At 45.8% G+C, this 19,948-nt stretch overlaps 1 long non-coding RNA gene across 1 annotated transcript in view; it reads right to left on the bottom strand.

The window, feature by feature from the left end:
* The window catches only part of LOC111936560 (uncharacterized), a 254,657-nt gene that overhangs the window by 16,752 nt on the left and 217,957 nt on the right, over nt 1-19,948 (bottom strand). The window contains exons 13-20 of the long non-coding RNA XR_015277844.1: nt 11,961-12,036; nt 11,336-11,412; nt 8,917-9,169; nt 8,713-8,821; nt 3,755-3,844; nt 3,439-3,603; nt 513-628; nt 115-247 (exon numbers count right to left, since the gene is read on the bottom strand). This is a non-coding gene — a long non-coding RNA (uncharacterized LOC111936560). The remainder of the gene's footprint in view (nt 1-114; nt 248-512; nt 629-3,438; nt 3,604-3,754; nt 3,845-8,712; nt 8,822-8,916; nt 9,170-11,335; nt 11,413-11,960; nt 12,037-19,948) is intronic.

The raw sequence follows: 19,948 nt of genomic DNA, 5'->3' as shown, positions 1-19,948 counted from the left end.
TGTTTTTCACTTCACATGCCCCCACAGCACCAGCTTTCACCCCACCTTAGGCCCAGTTTCAGCCAGGATGTGTTTAAATCCCTTGGCCAGGCTGGATTGCAGGTGTGTGATCACCTGGGCTGGGTGTCTTTCAGCTGGGAGGTGTGAAATAGATCCTCAGCTGGGAAGGCTCCAGTGTGGTGAGGCAGAAACTGGATCAATGGATTTAATCACGTGTAAAACCAAGGAGGATGAGAGCATGTCTTGCCTTGAAGTAACAAAATAAGTGGTTTCTAGTGGTTTACACATGAGGATCTGTGCTAGATGTAAGATCCTGCCCCATCTGTAGGGCTAAACATCAGAAGATGTTACTGTGAGAACAATTTTGGAACCCAAACAGAACATCCTCCTCCATTAACTCTGCACAGGATCTGTCTGTGTGTTGTCATGCGGAGGCAGGAGCTGCCTGTCAGGGGAATGAGCAGAGGATGAGGGATTTCCCACGCACAAGGATCCAAACCCCATGGACTCACATGAACCTGTTCCAGATGTCCCAAATGTCTGTAGTGACACGTGGCACGAGCATGCCCAGATGACAGAAGGGGCTGGAGGAAGGCTCACACTTGTCTCTCATTCTTGGTTTCATAGCCTGTTTGGAAAGCACAGTGCTGGAGTTTATCCCCTGCTCGGTATTTTTGGGAACTGCTAACACAAGGAGGATTGCCTGGTTTGGGCCATTGTGTGCCCCATGGGAAACAAGCAAAGGGTGGGATCCCCTAAATCCTACATGGATATAAGAATGGGCAGGCCCCACAGGTCAGTGTGTGCACACAGGGCTCAAGGGCAGCCTGGACACACCCTGTGTCACCTTCCAAAACTCTCTCAAGAGGCAAAGTCCTTAGAACAAGCATCAGAAATGCCATTGGACCAAAAATCGATGCAGCTCGATACTGATCTCTACCAAAAGCCACTGTGTGAAGGAGAATACAACACTGAGGTCTTCCCAGCACTCATCTTCCCCTGCTCTACTTGGCTTCTATTACAGTAATTTGCTTAATGAGTTCCTCCATCAGGTGGCCAGCACAGCCATCCATGGAGCCACCCTGCAGCTGCACTCCTAAATGTACCTTCAGTGTATTTACACCTTTGGCCACTGGATTCTCTGGCAGTGCCTTCTGCAATCTGCTCAGACACAACTTATTTCCTTTTACCTTTTTCAGACTCATCACCTGAAGAGTTCTGCCTGCTCTCTTGTGAGAGCTGTTCAGGAAACTTTTCAGTGCAATTTCATTGGGAAAGATCAAATAAGTTAAACAGAAAATTCTTACAGAAAGAACTTTATTCTTAGCTTAAAAAATAATTTTTTAGTTTTTTTTTAAAAAAGTATGTTCTCAGGACCTGCATGGAGTTTCTTCTGACTCTTCACTCTATGTCTAGTTTTTAGGGTTACCTGAGTATCAGGTATCTGGAGTTTCACCTTATATTCAAGCATTTAACCAGGTGCACAAAACTGAATATTCCTGTGTCTAATTCTGACCCAGGTAGATGGATGCAGTTCAGATATCTTCACCTGATCCAGTATCATCAGAACACCTTTAAAGTCAGCAATAAGAAATTCCTAAGGCATGATTCAGTTAATCCTGAAGTGAATCATGAATCACTAAACTGGAACATGGATGAGTGAATCACGTAAACATCTTCAGTGTAAACCAGACTCACTTAAAAGGAATCACGCCTTCTGTCCTTGCTGAGATTCCTCGTGACCACAAGGGAACATCCCACACTCCCATTTGTTCCTTGTCATTTTGGGAGCTTTAAAGGAGTGAATACTCTCCTCCCATTATCCTTAGTTTTGATGGCGCTGTCTTTGACTTTCTTTCTTTTTCCTTTCCCTTTTGAACGGCCTTGTTTTCCACCAACCCCATCAGCTCACAAAGCTATCACCCAGCAGTCCTGAAAGCAGTCCTCTTGTTCCAGAAGGAAAGTCTTCTAATACTGCTTTATCCTGTCCAGAAACCCTTTGTGAAACCCCCCAGAGATGTTCTCAGATGGCTGCAATTAATTAGACTGAAATGACAAGTAGTGTGTTGTCTGCACACAACAAAACTTTCAGATGCCCCCAAAATTAATTCAATTTTTTGGCATAAGCATGAACTTCCAGCACTAAAACATAATGATCCACACAAATAAGAAACTAAATCAAATCTGCAAAAAAACAAATTCCCCAACTTCAGGAACAAACCTTTCTTACAATGTTGTCATATGAACAATTTTTGTTTTGGGAGTTTCAAAAGGATATGGGGAAAATAGGGTTGTAGGATCCTGGGGCTCTCCCTGGGAACACCCCATGGCCTTCCCCCATCTCATGTGTCTCATCTGAACCCCAAACTCATTGGCCTGGTGATGGGGCAGGCAGAGACCATTTAGGACAAAATTATTTGTAACCCTTAGAGAAATTCCAGAAGTTTTTTAGATAAAGGGATGAATTGGCTTTTGTCTGAGTAAATCTGATGTATAAAGCATAGCCCCCTCAGCAGGTGACATAACCCAGATGCCACAGTGACTTGACACTGACTTTACAGCACTCTAGAGAAAGGAAGCAGCTTCCCCTTGATCAGGCAACACCCAGGACCTCTCCTGCATCACTGAACACTCCAAAACGCCCCATCCCGCCTACTCCCCCCAGACAAAATGAAATGTTGTCCCCTGTGCACCATTCACCAAAGCCAGGCCCCCTAATTAATGGCACCATTTGTTCAGGAGATTTCAACAGGTACTGAAATCCAAAGCATCAAAGCATGGACAGTCTCATCCCAGTCTGGCAGATATAAATGTGCCAGGGAGACTTTGTGTCACTCAGGAATCACTGTCCCTCTGAAAAGGGTTTTAAGGCCTTTTAAAGCACTGAGGTCCTGTAAACCAGGTCCTCAGCCCAAGCATGGATGATCCTAAGAGAGCTCTCTTACTTGAAGGGACCATGAGTTTGGTCTTTTTCAGCAAAATTTTGGGTTGGAATTGTCTTCAAAAAAATGGGAACAGCCACAATTTATACCAATACCAAAGCTCCCAACATACGCAGCTTATTCCGTGGTTCTGTGAAATCAGGAGCAGTGACGTCCTGCTGCCTTCTCCTTTGGCAGCACTTCCCAGCAGGCAGCAGAAACCAGGGAGTGGGTATTGGGAAGAGGCTGCTGCCCACCTCAGAGATTCAGTCCAGACCTTACAAGGCCAGAAACACAGGACCTACAGAAACCTTTTCTCCCATCATTGCCCCTAGAATGTCTCAGCCCAGCCCAAGATCTCAGCCTCCTTCTTAAAACTCATCAGTTCCCCTGCAACAATTTTTTGGGGCCTGTGGTTTTTCAGTGGAATTTAAAGAACAAAAACCTTGGATCATTACATCATGGCTCCAGTAATGTCTAGGAACATTTTACATTTGATAAAATCTCCCCAGATTACCTTCTGAAAGCCTTGTGGCATGGCTGGGAACAGAGGAATGATGTAAGAAACCACTGAATAATTCCGAGATCAGCTCCTCACATCCATAGCAGAGAAACTTGGGTGAGGCATCACTCCTCCTTCGAGGGAACATGGCAATTAGCTGAAGTCAAGGAGCTGCTGTGCCTGTGGACAGACAGGAAAAATGGCCAAGAGTCAACACATGCTTAGCCTCACTTGGCAGGAATTCTGGGTCCAGGGTTGCCCAAGTGCCCACTCCCTGCCCCTCCTTAGCCATTCCTCCCTGTCACAGTTTCCTCTGGGTAAATTTTCTCACCTCCTGCTCGTGTGGTTTGGAGTCTCTCTGGGGAAAGGAGGTGAAGGGTGTGGATTTGTACAGTGTGAGCCTCTGTTCTCAGTCCTGGTTCTATAAAAACAGGAGAATATTCCTAAAAGTGGGAACTGACACCTGGAGCTTGGCTATAGGGGTGCTAGAGGGAATGGGCAGAGAGTATCCTTTCCAAATGTTCACAAATCTCACTCCTGTTAAAAGTGAATACAGTATGATGTAATAATAACAATAATAATACCAATACTACCAACAATAATTATAACAACACTGGCAAAACACAGGGAGATTAAAACTGCCAAGACACGCAGGGAGAACCTGAGGTGAACTTTTCCAAGAAACCATGAGTTTGAAGGGAATCTGTTTCATTCTCCCTTCAGGAGGCAAACACTTAATTCTGCAAACTCCTACTAACTGGCTAAGCCCTGTGCTTTGCTGGAGCTCTGTACTCTACCTCTCAGAGACACCATGTGGACCTCAAATCTTCATGCAAAGCCGTTTAAGCACAACTTGTGTATTTAACAATGCAAGGATGGGCACAAGGCAGCCTAAAATCCTGACCTCAGGTGACTTCCCTCATGTCACTCCAGTCAAAGACAAACTGAGACACAAGAACCAAGAATTCTGATTCCCAGACTGTACTTATAAGCACTAGTTCATGCTGCTTCTCATCAGAGCAATGTCACCATGAGACTTTTATTCAGCTGAGAAAACAGAAGTGACAGCAGCTCTTGGTTGGGGTTGGCCCCTGAGCTTCCCTTGTCACACCATAATTAGCTGCACTGCTTTAGTGCAATTGGGGTGTTTCACTCACAAGTGTGTTTGGGTGATTAATTCAAAGATTAAGTCTCAAAAGCAGAGAATAAAACTGTGCTAAGAATTAGATGTTTAACTTTACTAGGTGGCTCATCCCTTTTATTTGCTTTCTGCTACAGACTTAACAAAAGTCTGTTTGCCTGGAACACCCAAAGGAGTTAGAGCTTCTCTTGAAGCACAAGAGCCAAGGAGAGTACCAGCCCCAAACAGCTGAGTGCCCAAACCAGGCAACAGGTAAGAAACAAAATCAGTACTAGCACGAGGTTCTTCTCCTTATAAACCAGGAAAATCTCTCCATGGGGAGATGACATGACCTGCCTGGGATCATTTCAGCTGGAACAGAGCTCCCAGCCTGGGTAATGGCTCAACCAGAAGACCCCTCTGGCCTCATGAACAGGAGATCTGAACCTGAGTAGCCTGGCAAAGGAGAGATTACATGGTTCATATAGCCATGAAGGTTTCTAGATACCCCGAGGCTTTGTCCCCTCCATGCCAGGGCCTTTGTCAAACAGCTGAAGAGAAACACCCCAGTCTGGTGCTGCTCCCAGTGGTCCATCTGCAAGCTTAGGCACCGATTTCCTGGTCGGTGCCTTCCTTTAGAACTGGAATCCAATTTACAAAGCCTTTAATTTTAAACTTTCTCATCACTGACTTAATAAAAGTAAATGACAGGTAATGGTCCCAGAAGCCAGGACCTATTAGATCTTTCTCAACACTAATAAGGGCTGATCAGACGCTTGTGCGCTCCTTTTCCAGCTCACGGAAACCCAGCTCCCCAAGGACTCTGCAGCCGGGGGAGAAACAGAAAACCAACCTTCTCACAGGCAAGGGAAAGAGGGAGAGAAGAAGGGGGGGAGAAATAAAAATAAATAAACCCATGTGAATGCGAACACTTAAGCTGGAAATGGGCAGGCGGATGAGCGCAGGTAACGCCTGCGCTCTTCCCGGAGTTCATCTGGGGCCCACGTGCTCGCTCCATTTCCCCAGCAGGGCACTGGGGGCTCTGCGAGGCGCTACAGGCGTCGTGGCTGCACGGAGCCATGGAGCAAACCGGCTCTGATTTCTGCCCAAAGGCATCAGTGTCAGACCGGTTGGGATGTCAGCTCGGCACAATGTCAAGGCAGCAGTCACGGTGTGCTGTCACAAAGAGAAATAGATATCATTTCAAACACACAGCTCTGGAGAGAGGAGGGAGAGGCAGGAAAGAGAATCCCATCATGCACTTTTATGGGGGGAAGAGAGGGACGGGAGGCTTAACTCTGCTTTGGCCACACAAGAGGAGGCACAAGTAGAGGATGCTCCAGGTCTTCCAGGCAATGCATCACCAGGCTGGGAGGGCAGATGGGTACTCCAGAAAGGACCCGATTCTCCTCTCTTTTACTTACTTTTGGTTAGGAAAAAAGCATCTGGAATCAGTCTTCCAAGACTAACTCCTCATTGAAGGAATTCCTTGGCCAGCACAAAGCTTAAGTCTTCACCTCTAGCACTAAAGGGAATGACAGTGGTCACAATGATTCTGGTGATCCACAGGATTCTGGTGGCTTTCTGTCCTCCTTGGGTTACACTTCCAGACTTTAGTGATAAAAGAGACTTTAAACCCATTCCTACCCCAATGGTGTCAGTAAAAGCCAGGCCTTACAATCTTCAGATTCCAGGTCTAAAGCAATCCTGGCTCCACACACTGCATGACACCCTCTCCCAGGGAAGGGTACTTGTTACACCCCTATTTTCCCCTCCACAGAAGCCAGCAAAGTGACTTAGGCATTATTCGGAGATGTTCTACCTCATCTACCTCATATGCAGCTGACAGAAGGCAACTGTGGCACAGTCATGATTGGAAAACTCAGCATCAGACCCTCCTTGCTCACTACAAGACTGTGCTGGGAAGCTCCTCGCTTGTTCTTTTTCTGTTTGTCAATATTGTCTGGCTTTTGCTTTTGTTTCAGTGCTGTTCAGAATGGAATTGCCTCTGCCATGACTTCTCTTTCCCAGACCTCAGTTCTTCCACACCAATTTCCTGTCCTTCCATAGTCTCAAAGGCATTTGCCAGCCATCACACCCAGATGGAGGGAAAAAGAGAGAGTTGGAGGGGAGAGAGTCTTCACCTTAGTTTTCCTGGTTTGAACAGATAGTTTCATGAGATACCTGCCAAGAGTTCTGCCCACAACAAACAGTGACAGTACCACTACATTCCCAGTATGTTCATATAGGTTTAAGTAACCATATTTCCATATTTTCAAAGCAAGAAACACTTTTCAAATAACACCTTCCAGTGTTACAAAAATGCCATCCTAGAGCATACGTATTTTAATGAAAGGGAAGGGGATGGAGTTAATTTCTGAGAGGAACATGACATTTCCCAGAACTGGTCATTCCTTGTTCCCTGTAGGTCACTCACTTCCTGCCCACTTTTCACAGAGGGAACAGCACCAAGGAATCTCAGGGCATCTTTGTGGAAGGCTGGGAGACAACACAGCAAGATTATCTCTTACCCCACCCCTGATGTCTGTGTACCTCTGTGATTTTTGATACACCAAGTCTGAATCACAGAAAACCCTGGAGCCCGTCGCAATATAATTAATGTGATAGGAAATCTTGTACTGGAACACAGCCAGGATTCTCATCACACTCAAGCCTCACTCAGTAACCACTGGACTTTCCATTCCTCCCTCAGCCACCCACCTTATTTATCTTTGCTTCCCAATTCCTCTGAAGCACTTTTAAACCCTATTGACATGATTGTTAGCTGTAGTAGCACACAGGGTTTAGGAAGGACTCTGTCTGGAGCAAATTCCTTGCCTGTTGGCTCGTCTCTAGCCTAAATCTAGGGTCTCTTATCCCTGCACATGACACTTGCTCACATAGCCTTGAAACCTCACACTTCCCTACTCCCTTCAGACATTTTTACACTAAAAGCGAGTCCTCCTTCCTCACCCCTGTCCTTTGCTTCCCACGTCTGGCTTTCCAAACAAAATTCTTTCAGCTTTTCTGAATAGGGAGAAATCTCCCAAGACTCTGCTTTATCCTGGTTACTCTCTACCCTGTGCTCTGGATCTCTCTCTGGTATTAGGGTGCACATACTGTGTATTACAGCTGTAGAAAGAAGTGGGATTTATACATATACACAGGCCTGGATCCTCTCCCAACATCTGCTCCTAGTCTGGACCAAGAGAATGAGAGATGTTACAGGGTTTGAAACTTGTGTAAGAAAGATCTCACGAAGAATTGCAATAGCACAGTCCTAACCCTTGGGAGATGGGTATGGACAGCCTCTTGGAATGTGGTATAACCTCTACAGGGATATTTCATCTTGCAGTTGAGCTTTTTCACCTCACCCCTTACTTCAGCAAACAGCAAATAGCATTTGTATTGCTTCTTACTACATCACAGTGCTGGACAGATGAAAATATCTGTGGCTGTAACAGATTTGTAAAGACACTTGTGCCACATCCATACAACAAACTGAGAGCAGAGTGAAGAAGAGAAGTTGATGTCTTGGTGTTTAGGGTAACACATCTGTTTATCTGAGTATTTCCTTACTCTTTTGGGAAAAAGTCAACTGCTACTTCTGTTTATTTCTATCTCATGGCCACCAATTTGTTACACCAGGCTGTCACCCCAAGCAGAGTGTTGGTTCAGTTCATCAAAAATCTGTGTCTGACAATGCCTTGTTGCCAGCTTTGGTTTAACTTGGCTCTACCTCAGCTAATTTTCACTAATTGTACTTCCCTGTCCCCATATTTTAATGATTTCTATTCCTTACAAGAACACAAACCTAACTGAATTTTCTCACTCTCCATGTAAGGTCCATTACTTAAATAAACCCAAAGGACTGTTGGACTTTGTATCCCTGGCTGGGGCAGATCATATTTTAGGCCAGAACAAAGCACAAGGTAAATTCCTGAAGTTTGTTAGAACAGTTGTTTTGCCAGGATAAGATAAAAATACAAGGTCCATAAAAAGACTGCAAGTTTCACAACCAGACCCTAAAAATTCCTTAGACCTCAGTACCCACAGGAATCCTGAATATCAGCCCTCATGCAACTCAGGAAGGGTGCCCAAAAGTCAGGGTTACTCTAAACCTGTAACTGAAGAGTTTGCATAACTGTCTAATGCTATTGGAGCTTTACCTGTGCTTGGCATCCCTAGATATGTCCATGGTTTTGTCCTCATGGGATTTCAGTGCTTGAGGCACTCTACCAGGACTTCACCTCATTGGAGCAGTATCTGTGGTTGGTCCTGTATGAAGAGTCCAAGCAAAACCCTCACAAATAGTAAATCTGAGATGTCTGAGATGCACTGGGGTTCCTGGGTGGGAAAAGAGCAGTTCTCACCTCCAATATGCTTATGCAGGATCAAGTCCAAGGACAGCAGGACCTGGTTCATAAATATCATTTAGCCATTTCTCAGGCTGGGTATCATTTCAGGCTGGTATCATATTTCAGGCACATTTGTCATCAAAAATACAGGTCAAAAAAGGTGTTTCTGTCTCAAATGGAGAAGAGCTGAGTTGCTGTCTTGATCCTGCCATCACCTCTTTTCCAGACTGATAACAAATTGTTCCACTGCCAGGCTTCAGCTCCCCAGCTGTAAAAGGGACACAACAGGTACCAGCCTCTCTCTCCTCCCCTGCTCCTCTCCACAATCACTGTACTGAAAATTCAATCATTTCTCAGACCAAACCAGCTCAGACTCAGTGCAATGACTTCAGCTGAGCTCTTACAGGAGTGGCAAATCATAAATAGTAACAGTGGAGCTGTTTGTCCCAACAAATTGAAAACAAAAGATGAGATGTTGTAATTTGGATGAATATATTCCAACTCTCAGCCTCCGTGACAGGACTTTGAGAGAGCTGTGCAGCACATGCACAGCACAGCTGGGTTTGGGGGTGGGAAGCATGGCCCTGGGAAGAGCAGCTTTGCAGTGAATATTAGCAGCAGGATCTCCCTGGTTGTTACAAGCTGTGAGCTCCTCTTAGGCTATTATTTAATTAGGGAATAGTACATCTCTTAGCAAGACCCCTTCCTGTTCCCCTCCTGTGACTTTCCTTCTTGAGCTTCCAGGACTCTTTAATCAGGCAAAGCTTTTAAGGGAGCAGAAGCATGGCCAGATGGCCCAGCCAAACGGAACTTGCCAAAGTAGAAAATTTGGGATGCACATGTGTCCCCTCAAAACAAGTCCAACTGTGGGTGTTGAGGTGAAGGGCTGAGGGCCTGGGCTGCTCTCTCCCAGAGCCCAATCCCAACCACAACAGACACTTCTTCCTGCTGCTCCCTGTCTCTTCAAACCACAAAACACTGTCATTGTTCAGATGGCAACTTCACAGCAAAAGGTGACTGCCACATTCCTCAGCTGGAATTGGCTGCAGTTCAGATTTCAAAGCCCTCAGCAAGGTTTTTTCACAGTAGCTTTTCTGCTGAGAGCACATTGAGAAGTTCCTACCTCTCTTGTGCCAGGCCCTAATAAAATCACCAGTCACCCAGGAGCTCCTCCAGAGCAGCCCAAGGGACTGCAAGGGCAGCAAAACAGACGCCCTGCAAATCCCAGGAATCCTGTGGTGTTTACCAGGACTCTCAGCCCTGTTCCTGCCACTCTTCTGGACCAGCTCCAGGCACTCAGGGTTCACACTGGATTTATTCCAGATTAAATGACAATATAATAATTGATGTGTGTCTCTATATTTTGGTTTGAAACCCTACAATTAAAAGGATACAGGGACACAGCAATTTCCTTGTGAATTGGACCTGTGGGCCCGTTAGAGCAGGATACTATTCATTACACTGCTGAGTGGAAGGGTGACAGCACACTCCTCCCTGCTCTGGTATTTGGGAAATTGCTGCTTTGAGAAGGATGGCAAAGAAAACCTGGCCAGTCAGGAGTAAAGAAGAAGCAAACTGTGCTCAGAGAAACAAGGAGCTCCCTCTGCAATCCTACTGCTGGAATATTTGTACCCCACACATGGGTCAGCCTCTGGGTGTGAGAGCACTGTTGGAATCAGGGAAAGAATAGAAGTTCCATTTGGTACAACTTCATTCTTTCATTAATTGTCTTTTGCTTTGGAAGACAGCCCTCATAATATTCCCTGCACAAATTCCTTCTGAACTCATTGAAATACATTGGAAAAGTCTAATACACAACTAAACATGACTACAAAAGAAACAAAAAGTCATTGGAGAAGAAAAAGAACACCTTAATAAAACCCATGGCTGCAGCTCAGTCAAGCTCTTCTTCCATTCCAACAGGAAATGGCATTTTCCAAGGAGAACTAGATTATGAAATTATTTATGACTAATTCAAATTACAACAGTTCCTAGAGTATCAATGTGAGCTGTGATAATTAGGACACAGTTAAAAAAAAAATATGTTGTGAGAGAATTAAATCCTTGGACATTAATTATAAAGCCATGTGATTCCCACCACTGTGTTTTCACCTTCAGCTTTCAAGATGTTGGCCAAGGACAATTACTATTTTATTGTCAGCCAAGGACTGAGCTTATTACAGAGAAAACATATGTCAGCATCTGTCATGAAATTTTATTTTTATTCTGTCTTGTTTAGCTGTTTTCTCTTAGAAAGTCATTATGCAAAAGAAAATACACCCTTAGATCATCAGCACAAAGATGACAAAACATTAAGGATATTTATCTTGTCTAGATGCCATTTAAATTTCTATAATGTGACAAGAAATTATTCTTACAAGCTCAGGGGAATCCTTTTTTGGGAAGATTTTCAGTGCTAAGAGCTTTTGCTTACATGAGAAATGCTGTGCAGAAGCGCTTTCTCAAGGCACCACGATGATGCAGCTGCCAATGCCAGCCCCTCTGAGGAATCTGAGAAGGGAATGAACAAACATGTCAGTGTTTGTGCTAGATGGGGAGCTCTGGGACAGTCAGAAAAGTGCTGCTGTGCTCCACAAATGCTTCTCCCACGGCTCTTCCCTGCCAGTGACGAGCTCTCTCTGGCCTACAGTGAATTGCTGTCCCTGCACTGCCTCGGCTCCCTGGCCAGAACACAGAGGTGTCAGGCACTCTGTGTCTCCCTCCAGCCTTCTCCCAGCCAGAAGCATTCTGTGAGCACTCCCACCTGCACCCCCACACTCAGACACAGGTGATCCACGGAGGAGCACACTTGTGATTCCAGCTCCCGGAGCGGGAGCTTTGCTGGGCTCAGGCTCGTTGGTCCCAGAGACATTAACACTTATAACTCCCACCTCCCTAATACATTCACTTTTACATGTTCCCAGTCCTTTTAGTCCACTTCAACATTCCCTGTGGCTGAGATGCTGCCAGGTGCTTGCCTGAATGAACTCAGCTGGGCTATTCCACCAAGAGTCCAGTGGAAGGACACGCTCCCGTGCCGCTGGAAATGGCTTTCATACCTGACTGAAGGTTAGAAGGGTCCTTATCTCCACACTTCAAAGAGCCTCCTCCCATTTGACAGCTTGGTGTCTCCCCCTGCATGATGTGAAAATCTTATTCCCAACAGTTTCAAGCCTTTTGATCTTCATAAAAGCCAGGTCACAGAACATCCTATCCTGGCTGTCTTGAGGAATGCCATAAACCCGGAGCCGTTGCCACATCGGGCCTCAGGATCTCTAATCTCCCAGGATTTATGAGCTCACATTTTCTTTGAAGGGACACAGCCTACTTTAAAATCACAAATATCATTACACATGCCTGCAATTTACATCAATAAAGGAAGAATAAAATCCACAATCTACTCATTTTTCTCCCACCAGTCCAACTTCTTCAGTCATTTGCATTTATGCAGATGAGGGAATTTCCAGTTCCATTCTTCGGGCTTTGCTGCACATGCCAGTACCACAGATATTAAACATTGCGGGGGAGGATTTTAATCTAAATACAGATAGTGCCTAATCTGGCGTCTTTAAAACAAATGCCTGAATCAATTTCTTTTAGTAATATTTTGTAAGGTTGTTAAAATGCAGACCATAAGTTTATGGATGATGTAAGAAACTTATATGAGAAAATTCTTATATTTAAGAAAGTCAGAAGATCAAAAGCAGAACGAGAAGGATTTATTTCTACACACTATTACTGCATTTCTTTTATCTGTCTGTGTGTCAGGATTTCTGAAAGTGCTTGTCATCACCTTGTTATCTCGGGGCCTGATCTCCATCCAGAGCACTGGAGGTGCCGAGGCCTCTCACAGCCTCCCTGGGGACATTGGGAGCCAACAGCAGCCCTGCCTTGCCAGGTCTGGCCACAGCATCAGGCACATTGTCAGAGCTATCACCAGCCCTATCTGCCTGCATTTCCTAAAGTCAAGACACGAGGAAAAGGTAAAGTATCCCCAATTCAAGAGATTCCTGAGCTGAAGAATTCACGTGGTGTATCAAAGGAATGTGCCACAGATATAAAATCAGGCTTACACGAGCTCCAACAAGAAATGGGTCTGTCACCAAGGTGGTATTTCTACTAATTCTAGAAGAGCTAAAAATAGGCTCTTTTTCTTTTCCAGCTTTGTTAGCAGAATATTCCAGTGTAGATAGAATAAAGTCAAGAATTGTTTATGTAACCCTATTTTGAGATGTGGGAAAGGAGGCAAATATCCCTCCTTTTCTGGCCCTGCCACCTATGCAAGGTGTGAGATACTCAAGCCTTGCTCTTGTTTGTTAGAAGAGGAAGATCAAGCTATGCCTCCCTTCTTCCCCAAAAGAACTCAAGCCTGAAAACTCATGGCATTTTTACTGTTTCAGTCAAATGCAACGCAGATCTTCCTTTTACAAAGTCTGTCATGGACTGAGTTCCCTCCTTCCTACTCAATCAATCCTTATACAGAGACAGTAGGGCTGATTGAATTTGTGGTGATGCTTCACATTTCATGGAGTGAAATCCCCATCCCTCATCCACAAAGTGACAACAAGCCAGCACATCCCAAGTCATGGGGCAAAAGATCTACTGGAATTACTTTGCATTACAAAATATGGGAGAAATATTTCTAGTATCATTAAATTTCTCATTTGTCCAGTGCATTTGTCCAGATCATAAAATCACATCAGGGAAAACAACAACAACAACAACAAATCACAAAAATCAAATAGGAAACGGGGAAGAAAAGACTGGTAAAATTAACACTACCTAAGAATTAAGATCATCCAAGATGTCACATTTGACAGTTCCTTTGCTTTGTCTTTGAAGGGGAGGTTGAGGCAAGGAAGGAAATTTTAAACACAGTACAAAGAGAGATGGGGAAAAGAAATAAAAAACAAATTGAAGGAAAGGAAAAAATCACAAGGCCTATAGGATGATGACAGAAAAAAACCATACAAAAGGTGTTCTCCTTCCAGTTGCCAGAGACACAAAGGCACCTGGTACAACCTTCATTGATGAAGGCTCGGATCCGTGTCACCAGGAGACAGCTCCTGGGGTCTGGGCCCTGTGGTCTGGGCCCTGACTGATGACTTTCAGATAGCCAGCTGTGACATAATTCACTGGGCAGCAAGACTGAGGTCAATACACGTTTAAGTAAAAAGGTTTTTCGTAAGCCTGTGGGGTCAATCAGGAAAAGCTGTCATTGTTGGAGGGGAGACGGGAGAACGGATGGGCTGGCAGGGGGAGAAGTGACCAAGCACTCAATTCCCGTTAAGTAACTGAGACTATTTTATTGCTGAACAGCAGCAGTCCAGCAACAAAGCACATCCTGGAGTATGGGAGCCAGAGGATTTACCCCTCTGGAAACAAATACTGCACCCAGTCTCCCAGCCCTTCCTCCCCATTGCCCTGTAAGCAACTTCCTCTCCCAAATGCAGCCAGGACCCAGCTTCACTGAGAGAACTGGGATTGTTCAGCCTGGAAAAGAGAAGGCTCCAAGGGGACCTTGGAGTCCCTTCCAGTGGCTAAAGGGGCTCCAGGAAATCTGGAGAGGGACAAGGGGTGGAGTGACCTCATCCCATTCCATGGCAGGGACACCTTCCACTATCCCATGTTGCTCCAAGCCCCATCCAGCCTGGCCTTGGACACTTCCAGGGGCAGCCACAGCTTCTCCAGGCACCCTGTGCTAGAGCCTCACCATCGTCCCAGGGAACAATTCCTTCCCAGTATCCCATCTTTCTGTGGGCTCCCTCCAGCCTGGCAGCTGGAGCAGAGGCTCTCACTGAGGTCCAACTGCACAGGAAAGCCTGGGAAGCTGCATTGCTCTCCGAGACTGCACCGGTGCAGTCCCAGGGAACATGGATGGGGCTGTCCAGTCCAGTTGGATTTGGCACAAGGAGGTGGCTGCACAAAAAGTTGTCAGAGCCAAACCCAAGCCCGTTGCTCCAAAAGGGAAGAGACACTACTCAAAAGAGAAACCATGGGCAGGGAAAGCAAACGTCACTTGGTTTTCTAGGCATGGCTGCTGACAGTGCTGCTGTGTCTGAAGAAGGCACTACAGTCCAGGTTTGCCCCCTGACCACAGAAGTGTATTAGGAGTTTTTAGTTCTAGCACAAGGGCTCTGACACTACAAGCTGGTTTCTGCTTTTCCTGCTTCAAATCCACTTTCCCTCCAGCAAACCTCCCTGAATTTGCTTCTTGAATCCAGCTTTTAACAGTACAAAAGTGATCTTTTTTTCAGGGTTTCATCATTGAACTTTCAGGGTTCAATGCTGTGTGCAGGACTTTGGGATGTCAAGAGCTTCCTCCAAAACCCCTCTTGCTGTCTACAGTCAGACACACTTCCATTTCTGTTCTAGGTAGCTGTGTCATTTCTGCAACAAATTAGTGTGGAAGCAGCACTTTTATAAAACCATTTGACATATTAAAGAAAAGTATCATTCAGTTCAGACCTGAGTTCTCCTGAGAAACAGGAATGGGTTGTCGGTTCAGCCTCTGCTTTGAATAACTGAAATGTAAAGTAGCATATGGGAGTTTATGAGCATTTGCTTTCAGTGTGGGACTCTGTAATTCAAGTTTTGTAAATCCAGGATTGGAGATCAGATACTGCTACCACCAGCTCTGGGCTGGGCACTGCCTTTACAGGGCATTTAGGCCAGGCTTGAGAACCTCAGCTGCAAGGTGCACACAGGCTGCAAGTATTTTCCTCATTATTATTGCAGAGGCTGTAAGTGGCAGAGGCAGCTCGTGTTTGCTCCCGGTTTCTAACTTGCGGGAAAGCTCGTTATCAGTGGGGCATCCTTGAAACAGCAACCAAGAGCATTAACTTTTAATATTTAATGTATTCTTCAGGCTCTGGGAGAGCAATGTGAGAAATATCCCGTAAAAATCTATTAGTGTTAATAAAATACCACCCAACAGGTTGTCCATTATCAGCAATTAAAGTTTTCAAAGCAGGTCAGATAACTCCCTGGAATGATTTGTGTGGCCTTTACATCCGTTCTTCTCCTTCTTCCATTTTTTTTTCTTTAATAAACTTTCTCAACTCTTTTTTCCCCCCTCCCTCCCACAGCCCAGCCTGAGTCCTAACCAGTGAATTATGGCACTAATGAGGTGTTTATACTCTCTGCCCATCAATCACAGATGTGTGTGAGTGAAAGCGCCAGCCGATAGTCGGGAAGTGCTGCAGCCTTTGCTGCAGCCAAAGGAATATTAGACTCCAGCTAGATAAATCCCCTGCTCTCTGCCTTTGTTGCTCTTAGCCCCAGGGCTGGAGCAAGCACACTCCATCTGATTTTCCACCCAGCACCTAAATGGGGACATCCTCGCAGCTCATGTGTGTAACCTCTGTCCTCTCATTTGTCTCACTTCACCCCTTAACCACAGCAATGCATCCCTGGAATGTGATATCCCTAACAACCGAAGGAGCAGCTAACACAGGGTGCCATCAAACAAGGCAGGAGCTACCCCTAGTCCTCCTCTTTCAATGCTTTTCTCAGCTTTTCCTTACCTATGAGCCTCCAGAACACACACGGAGGCACCCTGAAGGACCAGCACTGAGATCATCATTAGAAATGAGTTAATTATGCTTCTTTCATTTCTTAAAATAAAACAAAACAAAATGAAAACTAGACTTGGATTTTTAACAGTGAGGCTTTGGCTTTCTCCCTGCTAATGAAAAGAAAATCAAAATGAAATCTAAATGAATAAACACCCATGTTTACGGAGACCTCAAAGAGCTTTACACCTACACAAACCCAGTCATTAAATGAGGTCTCTGTGGTCTCCATTTAGCATAAACTGGCAGACAACAGGCCAAATTCAGGTGTGATATTCACAAAGAACTCCTCGAGGTACGTTTACTGCAGCCTCATGGTTCCTGGGAAAAAGACAGAAGCTCCTGGCTGGTGACCCCAGCAGCCTGAGCAACAGTGGCAACTCTCCTGTGGGATCCTTAAGAAAGAGGGTTAGGAGCAAAGAGGAGTTAAAGGGACTCAGCGATGGCTGGAGAGGCTAAAATCCTAAAAAGCAGCTGTTTCTCTTCTACTTTGAGAGCAGGACCCTCGGCAACTCAAGCACCCCCCTCACAGTGTCCAAAGGCTGCCTGAGGGTGGTAGTGGTTTCACCTGACCTCAGCACATACTAGGGTGGAGCAGGCAGCTTTTCCTCATCCTGTTGAACCATTAGTATGTAGGGCTTCTGTATTATTTTTAAAGAAAATTTTGTTTTTACTTGAATGTGGTTGATCTCTGTGGTGCTTTTTGAAGCAGCATCCCCCCTTTACAAATATAGTGAGCAGCCATCCCACCTTCCCCCCATTCCCACCATATTTATCTCATCTCCCTCTCACAGGATCCTGTTCTATTTGCTCCTCTCCTCTGGTTTATGCTCTGCTCCTGTGGACGGAACTCTCCTTGTGTCCTCCTCCCACATGCTCAGGTGCCCACCAAAGGCAGCTCTGTCCTCTTGGGCTGCTTCCCCATCATCACACTGTCCTCAGGACAATGGCAGGGCAGAGATCCTGGAACATCCAGGGCACTGTTCCTCTGGGACATGCCCAGGGCAGAGATTTCTCTACCCCTTCACTATTTTCATAAGGAAGCTACAGTTTCCATCTAATGAAAAAAATCACATTGTCCTTGGTTACTTTTCAAGAAAAACTTCCCAGTTGTCCATAGACCCCCTCCCCAGGCTGCTGGTAGAAAAACTTGATGGCATTTTCCAGTGGTAATAAAAGCCTTTTTTGAGCCCAACTACTGGGTCAGATCCTGATGGGAATCTGTCCCAGACTCTAGAGGGACAGACAGGCTCATTTCACCTTCTGGCAATGCTGGTAAGCGGCATCAAGAACATCACCCTGGGGCCCCATTGCTTTAGGTGCTCCAGCAAATGCATCTGGAGGTTGCTGGGGTGCCTCGACCTCCCACTCTGTCTGCTGGAGAGAGATCTGCATTTCTTGGTAGGAGGAGGGATGGGAAGGGGAGAGAAGGAGACAAACAGGCACTGGGTTTGTGGTGAGCAGCGGGGAGGGGGAACTTGGCAGCTCTTTGGAGCAGAGCAGGAAGTCTTAATCCTTGGAGCCAGCTGAGTAACCTCGGTGGTGACCTCCCATTGTAGATGCCAGTGCTCTCACAAAGGGGAAAAACAGTGGGAGAGGAGAAACAGAAGCTGAGAGAAGTTGGCACAAACAACCCCTGCAAAGTAGGGATGGTGAGACACCATCCTAGGAGAGGCCAGCAGAATCACTGCCCTGAGCATCTCCTAGATTCCATTTCTGCTCTTAGGGGTTGTGTTTCCATTTATGCACCAAAACAAGTGGTTGGGCTTTCTCAAGAGCTTGGCACGCTGAGGAAATGTGGCTTTGAGTGTCCCAGGGGCTCCATGCAGATCACGGGGTAGGTGTGCTGTGCTGTCTCAGTCCTGAATCATCCCACTGTGACACGGCCAGGACATGCTACAGCTCTCTGACTCACATGCCCAGGATTCCTTCCTATGGAAAGCAGAGCGTGGGAGGGGAGGACACAGAAGGGTGCACAGCCACATCTCACAGCTGGGAAGAGAGTAGACGGTCCTTGACACGAGAGTTGGGAAATGCTGAATATCCCACAGTTCAGCTAAAGCCCCAGGGAGCTGCTGGGCGAGAATTTCCCTAAGAATTCAAATTCTTATAGACTTTATCCTGACATCCCAGGCAACTATAGGACAGGGATTCCCCACTTCATCATGCCCATGAAGGAGGAATACATTTTGTATGTTCTGTTGCTAGAACTGACAACTCAAAATATAACTTGTCACTGAAATATTTTAGTTATCTCTTATCCTCACTTTGTCCTGTGCACATATGAATACTTGATGTTAAATTAATACAAAGACTTTAGTAGGGTTCACCAAATAATTTCCTTCCATCACAGAAACTTCCTCCGAGGAGAAATAAAGCAACCACTTAGCAACACAACAATTTCTACAGAGAAATACACAGGTGCTGGTGATGCCCATAAATGTTCTGAGACCATTTGTGCAAGCAAATGAGAAAGACAGCCCATGGGCTCCTCTCACTGCCCCCCAATAACACTCTACCTCACAGCAGGGTGAGCAGAGCAGGATGTGCCTCTGTGCACACCCCAGAGCCTGGGAATGAGGGGGAGAGTGGGGGCAGCACAGTGGTTTATGGGTAGGAATCCCATGTTTAGGACAATGCTTGGAGTCAGCTGAAAATCATTAAGTTTGGTCACTTGTGTACTTTTGAAATCCGTGCCCCAGCCAGGAGTGACTCATGTGGAGAACACACAAGGATCCAACACGCACAGAGACCCACACAGCACAGCTGAGAGAGGTGTGAAACTAAGGAAAATTCCTCCTAAGGACACCCTGAAATATGTCCCGCATGGCACTGGCACTGTTACATCCCACATCGTTTCTCCTTGCACCATAGCCAGGATGGCAAAACGTACCCTCCAAAATCAACACAGCCTTTTGGACAATGCCCAGAATCCGTGTGCTGGGCTGCCTCCAGCAAAGCAAGGCAGGCAGGACCACATCACAGCCAGAGGTTGGATTGCCACAGGAGTGGAGGAGCTTGGAGCCAGCCTGGGCAATCTGGAGTGAAAGCATTGATCCACCCCTGCCAATACAGGCACTGGGAGCCCCGCTGGATTTCCTCTGCCTGCTGGATTAGACTGCATAGGGAAACAAGAGCCAGAATGGGAGCAGGGAGAAGAGAATGAGGAGGAAATCACGCCCCATAATTTTAAGCCTCTTAAAGGTAGGGATTCAGTCCAGACTAATTGTTTAAGTTCACTTTGTATTCAATGAGAAACAAAGTCCTTGCCAGAATGGAATTTCTCTCATCTTAAATTAGGTGGGATATGTGTTCCTTCTTACTGTTCTCCATTAACGAGAAGGGAAACATAGACAATTAATTTAGTCTGGATACTTCATTTAAGAAGACTAAAATTAGATGAGATGAATCCTACCTTAAATTCTACCCAGGTGAGTGTGGCTTGGGTCTGACAAAGTCCGGTTTCACTCCCT

The sequence above is a fragment of the Cyanistes caeruleus genome, chromosome 18 (genome assembly GCF_971803275.1).
Source record: "Cyanistes caeruleus chromosome 18, bCyaCae1.hap1.1, whole genome shotgun sequence".
In the NCBI taxonomy this organism is placed as follows: Eukaryota; Metazoa; Chordata; class Aves; order Passeriformes; family Paridae; genus Cyanistes; species Cyanistes caeruleus.
This window is presented reverse-complemented; position numbering and strand designations above follow the sequence as displayed.